Consider the following 14,008-nt stretch of genomic DNA (forward strand, 5'->3'; position numbering starts at 1 on the left):
TCAACTTTTGAACAAACCCCTAACCCAAGTGTTAAACTTCAGCACTAAACTTAGACAGTATACCTTGTTCTGTGACAAGACTGATACTGTACCTCATATCATACAGCTTGTTAAGGAGAGGTGTGCTACTTTTGTTAATTCTGTGAGTGGACTTAAGGTTTGCACCTGGCGGATGATAAAATGGGTGAAATATCACTTACTGGAGAAACATGAGCCATATATAGGGACCAGAGTATCATAGAGAGTTAGGTGCTAGCTCTTTTCAATTGGGCCAGTAAACAACCACCCAGAACACAATATTAATAATCACCTTGCAACCCACCTAGAACACCCCAACAACACCCTAACAACCACTTGGAACTCCTTAGCAACATTGTAGCATTGCTTTGGCCACCACCCAGAATACCATAGTTTTACAAGTTTGTTTATTGTAGTTTATTTATTTATGTTTCTATTTAATTGTATCCATCATGTGAAAGAGTTCCAGCAGGCTGAGACAATCTTTTTTATTATTATTATTCTTATTATTATTGTGGCTTAAGAAGACAGGAGCATGTGGGACAATAGCTGTTTCATCCACCCCTGTTGTGGGTGGTGTTGATTAGCCCCTTTCAGACTGAAGAAAGGCATACAGCATCAGCATGTCGAAATAGGGGGATGACTTTCTACTCACTGGGCACTGGTTTCTGCATACCAAACAATTCTAACCATACAAACACACTTTAAGGTCAACATGAACCCATTATACCTCCATAATGAGGCACATTTCTGATAAAGGCGGTATTGCATCTGAAATATAGTACAGGTTACAGGAAATGGACAGGTGCCAAACACAGTAAGCACCTAGTTTTTCCTTATTGAAGGGTTTTAAACATCTGGGCTGAAAACATGACAGTTTTTGATACAACAATGCAGCACAAATCCCTTCTACTGAACAATGGCTGATCTTTGCCCCTGTCTGTTAAAACATTTGACAGCTGAAAGATCGCAGTGCGTTACGTTCCCTGGTGGAACATATGATTTGAAAAGCACAGCCTTGACATCCACCTTGACATAATATATAGATGTATAGATGCGTGTAGCATTACAGAGCACAGCTCACAATATAACAGGTCAACTAGAGACCCAGACAGCACTATACAATGCGAATGTGAAAGCAATGCATTAGCAGGAAAAATAATAACAACAACAATAATACTAATAATACCAATGATAATGATAATAATAATAATAATAATAATATATATATATATATATATATATATATATATATATATATATATATATATATATATATATATATAAATAAACAGACAGACAGATCATAGCGGCTTTACAAATATTACATCAAACAAAAGTTTACATACTAGTGTTTGACATGGCATAAACCCAGAAATGTTGATAGCGTGTCAGATAATCCTGGTTGTTATTTAAAAATAAAAGACCTTAAAGTGGTCTGGTTTATATGCCAAGGATTTTCCTTTGGGTAGATGGTAAACAGACAAATTACTAAAATAACTTATATACCTTAAACTTTTCAGATGGAAAGCAAATTCATAGTGAGGAGCATCAAGGTCTCTTACAAACTAATATATTGTGAAATCATTTAGAAAGCAATTTTAAAGCCCCATGTTTTCAGGATGAAAGGTCACTACACATTCAAAAGGTCGCTCAAGATAAATATTAGCAAATGCATAGAATTTAAATGACTGAACATAAGGAATTGAAATGCAAAATAAAATGAAATTATATCTGCTAAATAACTTAAAGCCATTATTACATTTATATTTAATAAACATTTGAAAAATGATTACTAGTGATTTGACAGTTTCTGGGGAATTATTAAGTGTTTTCTTTAAAGTTAACATGTAAACAAAATTGACCTTATTTACATTTTCACTGCATGTACCTGGTCTTATTGTGCATGATTTATCAGTGCACACTAATCTACATAAAATTTAATAAATATAATAAATAAAACCCCACAGGTGAGTAGGCCACAAAAATCCATGTCAACAATCCATTTGAAAAATTGAAGCCCACACTACATTTATAGAAGAAAAACATACATCACTACATGCAAGAGAAGTCTAATTTTACTGAAGGTGAGCAAACATTTTGGTCACCTGTGACTGGAATGTTTGCGTTCAGTAAAATTAGACTTATCTCCCATGTAGTGATGTATGTCTTCAGCAGTCTGACATAATAATCAATTATATTCCAGATTCATGTTATTTGTTTCAAATTTGTAATAAACATTTGAAAAGTATAAATACTGTAGGTGAATTGAACAATGTTTTTACTGTTTCAATATTTTCCTTATACCAGCTTACTATGCAGAGATAACTAGTAAACCTTTCATACAGTAGGTTGATTTCTCCTCAAAAGTATAAACACTGAGACTCTGTTTAAGCATCCCAACCTGAGCCTGACATCAACCACTGGCGTGAGATTAGTTTGGGACTATCTTTTTGGACAAATCAATATTGGGGGCGGTGTCATTCATTTTTTTATTTCGTTTGGTGACGCTAGTGGCACAGAAATTACACACTTCACCTTTAATAAAGACAATAACGCATGTAGGCTCTGAAATTATATGTCTTTGCATGTTCGCAATTTGTATTCATTTTTACAATGTGCAAACATGAAAATTGACATAAATAGGCATGCACAGATTTGCATGCATAATCACGGAAATTCAACATGTAAAACTTCTTCCAGAATCACAAGAAAACACTTCATACTTGAATACAGTATATGTGGTCCAGATTTTGTCATTCAAACTAAAAAGCTTGTGTTCATTCTCTTAGCCACATGAAGTCTTTAGACACTACCTCAAAGTCTGCCATTCTTTTGATTTCCAAAACATTACATATTTGATTCCTGTCCTCTGTTCTGCACAGTCAGGCATTCCGTGATGAATATAATTGCTCTACAGAAGATAAGCTGTCACCTTTTCAATTATTTAAGCAATATCACACGAGCAAGAGTGCGATATGGCCCTACATCAGCACTGCTGTGATTCGGCCACAGGCACGAGGCCGCAGGCCGAGTGCCGTAGGTAATCACAGCAGTGCTGATTTAGCGCCATACAGCACGATTGCGAGTATCACTTCAGATATAGTATCACGGCTTGTACTATTTCTAACAAGTTATTGGATAAACAAGGATGGATGTGTGTGTGTGTGTGTGTGTGTGTGAGAGAGAGAGAGAGAGAGAGAGAGAGAGATGGAGCATGTGCGATCACCTGTTGCCACACCCAAGCAGAGATGCTGTCAGCTTTCTGAAGGTCAGCTTTCTCAGTGGAAAAATAGCCATCCAAGCTGGGGTATTTCTCCCTATTTCGCAGTAGCCGGTGCGCATGAGCCATTCACTACAGAAACTGCAATCTCCTCTGCCATTTTAAACAGTATGTCCTCTCCAATGTGGAAAGTCCGGTAAGAGGTAAGCGCCTTGAGTTTGTGTAATTAATCAGTCTGTTGTTTCTCTCAGCTGTGATGAGTCTTAATGCTGAAGTTGTTCGTTTAAAGCAGTTTAAAGTTATTTCCTAGCTTTAGTATTGTAGTAGTAATACAAGCGATCATGGAGCGCTGTTGTATGTAAACACTGGCTGACGCGGATTCACTTCACATCACCTAACTGGCTCATACTACACACAAAAATTATCTTTTTCCACCATCTGCTGGCTAACATATGTAATGTCAAAAAATAAATAAAATACATGTAAAGAGACACACATACAGTAGCTCTTAACACATCTACAATGCTCTTACATTTTAGTTTAGAACGGCACGAACACAAGCGGAGTGCTACAAACAGTGAAGCATCCGAGTGCTGATAGTGTGAGACCATCAGTGCTCATGGAACGTTTCTTGTCCAATCAGATTTGAGGACCAGAACTAACTGTTGTATATAACAAGTTAACACTTCCCCCTACAGAAAAGCTGTTAATCTGTCGCATTTTATGCACTGCATGCGTTAGAGAGTACTCTGAAGAGCCAGTGGGCCACTGACATGGTTTTTTTTTCAGGTTAAAATGTTCATTTGAAACTACAGCAGACACATTTTTGATCATTAGGGATTTGATGCATTGCTCCAATGCAGCAGAAGCACAAAGAGGCATCAACAGGCATAGCACCTGTGTTGAATGCTCAAATCTACAGTGGGCTGCTCACAATGAAAGAGGGAAGGATCAAAGTCTCTTTAACAAAAAAAAAAAAAAAGAAAAAAAAACGAAAGCATCCAATGTGAGAAGAAAAGACACCTCTGGGATTACAGAAAGGCAAAAATACAGCTGAAGAGAGAGCAATTCAATAGTGTATCTTATTTATGTGGACCAGGTGATTTGCAGGCCAGGGCCATGGAATGCGGCAAATGTCTGATGCAGTGTTGGGATGAAGCTAATGTAAAGTAGCAAGGCTACTAACATTTTTCAGTCACATGACAGTAACTCAGTAGCTTTTAAAATAACAAGCTACTTTTTCTAACAAGTAGCAGTATAGTGCGAAAAAACGGTTGTTGTGTGCACAGCTTTACAGCTTAAGTTTCCTTAAGTGGTATATTCATACAAAAATGCTATTGGTTATTCCAGTAACTGATTAGGCAGCAAGGCAACTGCCTTAGCTTTCAGATGCCAACATGGACTTACTAATTGCTAGTCGGTTCCAGATGGTATTAGTGGGAAGGACATTCTCATTCCAGAGAACATTTGATCAGAAAACAAATTCTGTGTAGTGCAACATGAGTCATCAATATTTTTTGTTCATTTTCCCAGAAAGATATACTGTAAATTTTAAATGTGTTTATTTTCTAAAGATTAATTTTGTCAATTATTTGTCATGGACTAAAAGCCATACAATTCTAATTTTGAATAAAAAAATAAATAAAAAAAAAGATATGGCAACCTTTAAATAGCATTAATGTAGTCAGCTACTTTTTGCTAGTACTGTATCTTGTAGCGTAGCTAACTAAATTTTTAAATGGGCAACTTGACTGTAGTTGAACTACTTTAAATTATGAATAGCTTGTAGCTTGTCAAGCTACAATTTCAAAGTAGTTTCCTCAACATTGGTCTGCTGATGTCCCCTGGCTCTACAGCAGCCTGGACGAAAGGAATAATGGGGATGAGGTGTGTAATATATGGCCTTGGGAATTTGAACTCCTCTAACAAACTGTCATGAGACAGCTGGAATGAGAGAGAGACTCAGAATCCCATCGCAGCCCAGATTATTGATTTATCAGTACATGTCACTACTACCTTCTTGCTCTCCATGTCAGCGCCTTATCCCTGGACCTCGTCAATTCACTCTAGACATATGAATTATAACTAATCAATGTTCTCTGCTGTAGTCTAAATGGGAAAATAGATTTTCTTTTGTTGTTCCTACATGGGCAAGGGAAAATATGTGATAAATGACAGATCTTTAGACAGCTAGGGTCATGACACATGAGAGTCGGGCGACACGTAACGAGAGTTTTTTTTTTTTTAAATATCATTTCTTTCTTTGTTCTCTTGCTAATATAGCAGAGGCAAAAACTTGTGAGGACAGACAGTAAAATTGACATCATTTACAGGCCTGTCAAAACTATGCAGTAGGATCTCATGAAAAAAAAAGGAACAAAGAAAATGGAACACATCGATAGAATTTAAGATAAAAATCTGTTGACTTGGTTTCTTTCTTCTTTTCCAAGTGCCCATCTCATATTTCCCTGACCTCTCATCTTAGCTGTAAAGCGAGACCTTTGTAAGGTAAATCGATATTCATCTGTTCTCAACAAAAAGGAGGATGGGAGATAAGATAAAGATCTGTTAGAACTCATGCTATCTGATTTCGATAAACGTGCACCACCCTAAAACAATGCATATCCCTTTTGAGTGGAGTTATATTTTGATACCATAATCACATTCGGTGAACATGAGCAACCTCCGAGACACAGGTTCTGGTCGCATGGAAACCAAGAAGTAATCGTGTTTACATAAACAATGGTGAGCGCGATTCAGAGGTTGCATTTTCACTCTAAAATTAAATTTTTACTCCACTGATGGTTAGGTTTAGGGTTTGGTTTAGGGAGTAGAGTTATTAAAATATGCATTCCTGTGGACTGTGTCACATCATTTACAGTACAACTAAAAATGCAGCTTGTATTTTTTGGCTTGTGGCCAGTCTATGGACATTTCACCTGGAGAATGGAGCTCAAATGTGCCCATGCATTAACAACACTTCCAGCTTTGGTCACTGGGGGCTGTGCTTCGAATTTCGGAAAGCTCAGACTGATTTCAGCCTAAGAACTTTCGACCTACTGTTGCTGAATTCACACATCAGTCTGGAATCAACATTGCTAGGTTTCGATTCAACAGATTTTTTTTTTTTTTTTCAAATAAATAAATACTGGGTGCACCTTTGAATACAAGACATAAACCATAAGCAGTTCTCTTAGTGTAACGATACCTAAGTCACATCCTCCCACTTGTCGGCTGATAAATGGTGGATCTCAGAAGGGAGTGAGATCAGAGATGCCCCCTCTGCCTACAGTCTTCAAAGCCTGACCTGGTAACTAGCTGGAACCAGGGAGTTCTGCTTCTCCAAACAAAGAAACTGAAAAAAAAAAAAAAAAAAAAAAAAAAAAAAAAGCCAAACAGGGAATAGTTTGGGGGCATAAAACCCAAACTGTGAAATAAATTCAGACTAGTGGTTTTCTTCCTTTTAACTTTGTTATATATATAAATATATTTCTGCATCTCCTGGGAGCTGTGGGTACTCTATGCACACCAACTGGTTTCCATGGCAAGGGTTTTGAGTGGACTCCCAGCAAGGGAGGTCTGTGACATCCATGGCTGGGTTCAAAAACTTGGCCCCTCTAAAATGACCGAGTTGACCATTCCTGGGAAACTCAGGCCCGGCTTCCTCAATCAAAGTAGGCAAACAAAGAGATCCAGGCTAAAAGTTCCCCTATAGAGTTGCCTGATCAGAAGAGCTGTTTGCATTTCATGATCCGAGAGCTTTGGGGTTTCAGTGATTTCAGATACATCTATTCTTGTATGTCCAACTAGAAAAAGTCTAAGCATTTAAGAGAGTAAATCCTGATCATTTCAGTATTACTTTTTTGGTGGTATTGTTGAAATCCAATTAAAATACAAATCAAATAGAGTTCCTATATATGAAACTCAACACTTGCGCTGGCATGGACACCACAGGTTTGTATAAAAACCTGTTAATCCATGTTATCCCAGCATAATCTGAGAATGTTCCAAAAAGCGTCTTGTGTGCTTCAGTGGAAACAAAGAAATCTGATCTTAACAAAGGAGGTGGCACGTTCAATAGAGGTCCACCGATATATTGGATTTACCGATTAATCGTGGCCGATAGTTGAGTTTTTTTAACTATCGGCTATCGGAAAAAATCAACTCAGTTTCCGATAGTTCTTTTTGGTTTCATTTCTCCGTGGCCGGCACTAGAGGGTTCTACAGTCTGAACTCCTTGTTTCTACATTATAATGGCACACTCTAGAGGTTAAATAAAAACAATCACTGACTCCGCATGGAGTTTGTTGTGCAACATGACTAGGCTATTTATAGAGATGGACACAGGTTTAAAACATCTACAAAAGCCTAGGTATGCGTACAATACACGTTATTGTTATTGTCATTGTACAATAAATCATTCATTCAAGACAACCAAAGGTGGTTCGATAATAAATTTGTTTATAACTAATCGCTGCACTGGAGAATTGCAATGCCAACAAGGTGGAGAGGACGGTCAAATGGACATTAGCTGTTCAAATGGTTAGAACAATGTTAAGTCAAGGATGGAAACTGCTTACCTTTCCTCTTAATATGCTGTTTGAATAAAAGTCACTTGTGAATTTATGCAGATCCGTTGAGTGTTTTTTTTTTTTTCTCGGGGTTGAAGGGTGTCCAACTTGTTCCAGTCAGATTATAAACAAGAGCGCTCCGAAGAGGTTTTGTTTCTAAGTGAATTTTAAATGTTAATTATAAGTAGTAAATCCATCATTAATTCCAACCTTATATGAATATGCTATGAGTTTTTGCTCAGTTTGTCTGCTTCGGAAGTCCAAGTGCAAGTACACCTTGTGTGAATGCATGCACACAGGAACAGTTTTATAGTTTTCTATTTGATAGTTTTTGGACTATAAAGTTTCCCAATTTTTTCACCCTTCTGACAAAATTAACTTCAGTCCAAACTTCCTAATTTTATGACGTGTTTTGTACAAAAAACTTAAGAGCATGGTAAAATATATCCATCTGAAATAATTGTTATGTAATCCAGTGTGTTCATTTGAGGGCACATATACTATAGACAATGCCATTTTAAAATTCAAGACTTGAGTTGATTTTATTTCTATCCCCTTTTCTTTCTCCCTTTTTTGTACATCATTTATAGATTAAATATGACAATAAAATGATATAATAAATATTGTCAGTAGTGATGAAGCATACAGTCGCTATTTGGCTTTGTAAGGCAGTGTTTAATGTTACTGCTGAACTACACATTTGACCTGTAATATTTTCATTAATATTTTCATTAATTTCAGATGGCAAAGGCTTTGAAAATGGTACCAGTTTGGAAGAAATTTCTTAAAGTATTTCATGGAAAGTACTGTAATACTAAAGTTGAGTGGAAAGTTTTCATTCATATTACAATTAAAACTATCAGCCAATTAATCAGCTATCAATCAGTTTTCCCACCTTAATTATCGGTATCAGCAAAACCCACTATCGGTCGACCTCTAACGGTCAATGTCACAAATTTGCTTACATTTGATTAGTGACCTAGAAATAGTGCAGACTATTCTTCAAAATTCTTGAAGCCATCTTCCTCAATCAAAGATAGCAAACAAAGAGATCCAAGCTAAATGTTCTTCTAGGGTGTTGGCCCAAAAGAGCTGTTTGCATTTCATGAGCCAAGACTGCGACCAACACACTCCATGCAGGAAATCATCTCTTTTAATCATTTTGAAAATGTGCAGCAGTAGCTGCCATCAGAAATGAGTTCTTGCTGTTTTTAAATGAATTTCAGACACGTCTATTCCTGCATGACCAACTATATTTGTGAAACATCCAAGAGTGAATCCTGATAATTTCAATATTGGCTTCTAGTGGTATTGATAAATTCAGATAACCATAACAAATCCAAATGGAGTTCCTATATCTAAATACAGAGTAGGTGCACTGGCTTTGTTTAAAAGTCTACATGAAATCAAAATGTACCTATTTACTTCGTTAATACGTGTTTCTGGTCTTATTTTACACAATTCATACAACATGATCCCACAGAAAATCGGCATGTTGCATCCAAAAGTTCATGCACCCCGAAACCAACCCCATTCAGCCAATTATTGCAAGGCGCCATCCCCCATTAGACATTATTTTAAATAAACTTAATCATGAGCACACTTCCCTGTTGTGCTACTTATAGCACGTTGCAAAAGCAATCTCCGAGACACAGGTTCTGGTGCCATGGAAACCACGAAGTAATCACATTCACGTAAAAAAATGGTAAGTGTGATTTGGGGGTTGTATTTCTGCTCTAAAACTACACTTTCTCCACTGATAGCTAGTTTAGAGCTGGGGTTTGGGTTAGGGCATATGGATAATAAAATATGCATTTCTGTTGACTGTATTACACCATTTATTAGTAAAAACACAATTTGCTTTAACACCACTCTATGGAGTTTTCACTGTGGAAACTGGAGCTTACACCTGCCTGTACGCTCAACAACACTTCCAGCTTTGTCCACTGGGGACAGCGGTTCAAATTTCAGTAAGCGCAGACAGATTTCAACAGCAAAACTTTCAAACTTCTGTTGCCGAATTCACAAAATGATCAGTCTTATTGACTAATGCACATTATTCCAAGCATAAATAATGTTTGTCTTTGTAAAATTTTATTGAAACATAATACAGTGGTCCACCTTCTCAGCTGACATCACCAAGCCCAGATACCTGTAGCTCCCACTCTGGCTCATTCTGGTACATAACACCCACTGTCCATAATCCACTCAATAAAATCAAGTCCTGTACTACATTTCGCATAAGAAATCCTTTTCAATTTAGAGAAGCATCAGATTATAATTTAAATAACATATGTAAAATCAGTAGTAAAGTCTGACAACAATGGTATCATAAATGTTGCTTCTTTGGGTCAAATCATGCAAATTTTTTTTTTTTTTTTTTTGCATTTTTCAGGCTCTTCCAGCTAATATGGATGCATGTTCTAAAGTAAAAAATAGATAATTCCTTTATCAAAACAGATGATTTGTTCTTTTAACTTAAAGTTGGGGCTTCAATTACTACAGCTAACAATGCTATAATGAGCACTGCGATTTCTTCCATTCATTTTTTTTAATTATTTTTTTTTTAAGAGTGGACTATTTGCATGCCATTCTGTAACATGCTATTACATAATATATACCCATTACATACCCATTATCTTTATGAACACATTATCTTTATTTGAGAAAATCAGGTTCCACCCGAATTGTTTTCTTATTGAATATCCTGTTTCATTCATTGGGTTGCACAAAGAATTTCACGTCAACTTTGAAGGGTAAGGTATTAAAATAATGGTTAATTCATTTTAATGTAATCTCTTTCTGCGAATGAATGGCGCACTATGTCAGGCTCATGAGATTGCCCCATGCCAATAGAAGTGAAAGATCCTTGGGTTTCCAACAGGGTGATAAATGGAGGCCATCTGTTATGCAGAGGCCTGGGGAAAGCTCTGCATTCCAATGTCTGCATCTGGGAGCTTTCCTTTGTCTCTCCGACAGGCCTTCAGGATGGGCCACAATGAGCGGAGCAAGGTTATAACCAGTTGACAGACAAGGACTTAAAAAAAAAAAAAACAAAACAAAAAAAACAGGAGCTGTGTGTTTATACAAGTTGGAAATCAATAAGAAGACTATTCAGCACGATTAAATAGATACAAACTAATGTGTTAAAAAAAACAAAACAAAAAAAAAAAACAATCATCACGATAAATCATGCCCCCAGACCATAATGAGGAATTTTCCTACCATCTGAGCAATTCAAGCTTACCTCATGCGACCCTGCGTCCTTCTGCATGGACTGTGTATTTTGTCTTTGCTATACACTATGCATAATTTCATTTCGTTAAAACCGACTGATCTCAGATCATGAGATTCTGGGCTGTTAGTAAGGATTAAACTTTTGACGCACCGAGTCATGTGACAAAACAATATGGGGCCGATCACAGCTGAGTTTATCTTTGGGAGAAACACCAACAAAACTACACCTGGTAAGAAACCTAATTAAGCTTTTACACTGAAACCTGTTTGAGTCAAAAGATTTGAGTCTCTAATTTCATCTGATTAGCCATTTTAAAAATTTGAGCAATTTATCGTGAGACACCACACTGTTAAATACAATGACCTCTGATGTGGACTATAGGGCTATTTTTACTTAGAAATTCTATATTTACTGTGCATTATCGCATTGAGAATCAAAAGCTGAAAATTTTTGCTTTCAGAGGCATTATATGGAGTTGGGATGAAATAAGATGCATTTCGAACTGTTCTGGACCAGTGCAGACAAACAGCACACTGGAGGTTAAGTCATTTTTAAATAGGGAGCAAGGGAGCATCCTATAGCTTTCCTATGCAGCCAAGTGCATTCACTCCTAACATCCGACCAAAAGTTTAGTTTCAGGCTGCAGATAATGTCTGGACTGCTCAACATGGTTGGCAGACATGTGACAATCAGTACTTAGATTCAGAATTTATAATGTATAATTTTATTTTAACATAATTGTCAGTGATTGGACGATGCTGGCCATTACTTGTATCAGAAATAATTATGCTAATTTCTGATTGGTCAAATGCTTCAGCACTGGCTATCACTTGTTTGTTTAACAGTGCAAAGAAAGAACATTGAGATTTTGTTGCAAAAGTATATATATATATATGTGTATATATATATATATATATATATATATATATATATATATATATATATATATACACACACACACACTGTATATATAATATGTATAATTATAATACAGTATAATATGTATGCTGTGGACTGTAGGCCAATGATAGGATTATGTTCAATAATATGGAAATAACATATTGCCTTCAAAAATCACATTTTGCAATGCTTTACTCATCTGCCACAAAAAAAAAATTAATATATAAAAAATATATATATATATATTTTATCTATATGAATTATTATTTTTATTATATATATATATATATATATATATATATATATATATATATATATATATATATATTTGTACTTATTCAAACATACTTTATAATCATTTACTCATTATATATTGAATTATTTTGACTTGGGGGCTTTTCTGGGCAAATATTGGTATTTGCAATTAATTCAATTAATCGGCATTGCATCAAATCAATTCAATTACAAATTTTATCTATTGAGAATATAAATACGTAGATCAGTTTGCTAGAGGGAAATTTGTTCATGTTTGAATTAATGCAAAAATGTCTAATAGGGGATGGCACATATCAGTAATTTGGCTGAATGGGGTCTAATTTCAGGGTACATGAAGTTTCCGAAGCAACGTGTTGATTACCTGTGTGATCATGTTGTGTGAATCTAGTCTAATGACATGGTATTTATAAAACCTAATAGGCAAATAAAAGGTGAACTGATTATCACGACATTTGCTTAATTGTATTTCACCAGCAAAACCACTGTAAATATTCTATATATTGCTAAGGCCTTAGTTTGCAGGAAACTTTTCTGTAGAGAGAGCATAAAATACAAGGCAGAATCTATTCTTCACTTGTGTAGGCGAGGAAACATGAACTGTACATGGGCGAACACCTCTTCATTTCAATATTACAGTCTGAGAGGCAAAGAACAGGCTTGTGGTCCTTTGGTTCTTAAGCACAGCTATAACAGTTTTACTTCCTGCAAGAATGTTACATCACTCGGATACTAGGTGTTCTTTTTCCTACAGAAAACACCATTGGCAGTGAAAAGTGAAGTACACAATCCCTTTGGGCATGCCAATAAGGTTATTATGGGCATTGTTCCTGGGAAAACTGTAAGCAAAACTAACCATGTGTTTTCCACCAATAAACTGTGCCTCTAGTCCAGTACTGTGTACTTTCTTGGCTTGTGATGATGTTTTGGAATGGAGCCAAGGATTACTGAGGAACAATATGCACTTTTGTCTTGTTTTTTGACTGAGCCAAAGCGTTAAGGGCATTTTCTTGACTAATGCAGAAAACCCACAGGGCTTTTAAGGAAACTTTTAAGGAAAGCAGCAAAGCCACCTTTTATTGGACCACCTTTAATTTCATTTACCTCTTATGCCAAATCTGACCAACACTAAATCAAATGAGGGATGTGTAAAACTACATATTTTCAAAATCGGCTGGTCAGACAATTTTCTTTTTTGATTAGTCGGCTAGTTAAGGAAGCCTGGTATAATTGCGTTGTTTAAAGCTCATGTCCGCCAGACACTATTTCATGCATGCTTCTTAAAAGATTATTCTGGATTCAGTACAAGTTAAGCTCAATCGACAACATTTGTGGTATAATGTTGATTACCATAAAAAAATAATTTAGACATTCAGTCGATGTTACAGTGAGGCACTTACAATAGAAGTGAATGGGGACAATTTTTGGAAGGTTTAAAGAGAAAATGTGAAGCTTATAATTGTATAAAAGCACTTACATGAACTATTCTGTTAAAATACATGTATTATTTGACCTGTAAAGTTGTTTAAATTGTCATTTTTATAGTCGTTTTAGTGTTTTAGGGTTTGTTGACATTACATCGTCATGGCAACAAAGCTGTAAAATTGGCTATAACTTTACACAGAAAAGGTTAGTAAGCAATTTTTCCATACTAAAAACATGATTACATGCATATTGCTTATGTCTTTTGGCTATACTTTTGAAAAAGTGAGTATTTTAACATTCAAAAATTGGCCCCATTCACTTCCATTATAAGGGCCTCACTGTAACCCAGATTTTTGATTT

General features: G+C 35.9%; 1 protein-coding gene across 2 annotated transcripts in view; it reads right to left on the reverse strand.

Annotated features, from left to right (window-relative positions):
- Positions 1 to 14,008, reverse strand: part of cntn5 (contactin 5) — a 427,194-nt gene that overhangs the window by 150,758 nt on the left and 262,428 nt on the right. The gene's annotated exons all lie outside the window — the stretch shown is intronic.

Source organism: Myxocyprinus asiaticus, chromosome 26, assembly GCF_019703515.2.
Source record: "Myxocyprinus asiaticus isolate MX2 ecotype Aquarium Trade chromosome 26, UBuf_Myxa_2, whole genome shotgun sequence".
In the NCBI taxonomy this organism is placed as follows: domain Eukaryota; kingdom Metazoa; phylum Chordata; class Actinopteri; order Cypriniformes; family Catostomidae; genus Myxocyprinus; species Myxocyprinus asiaticus.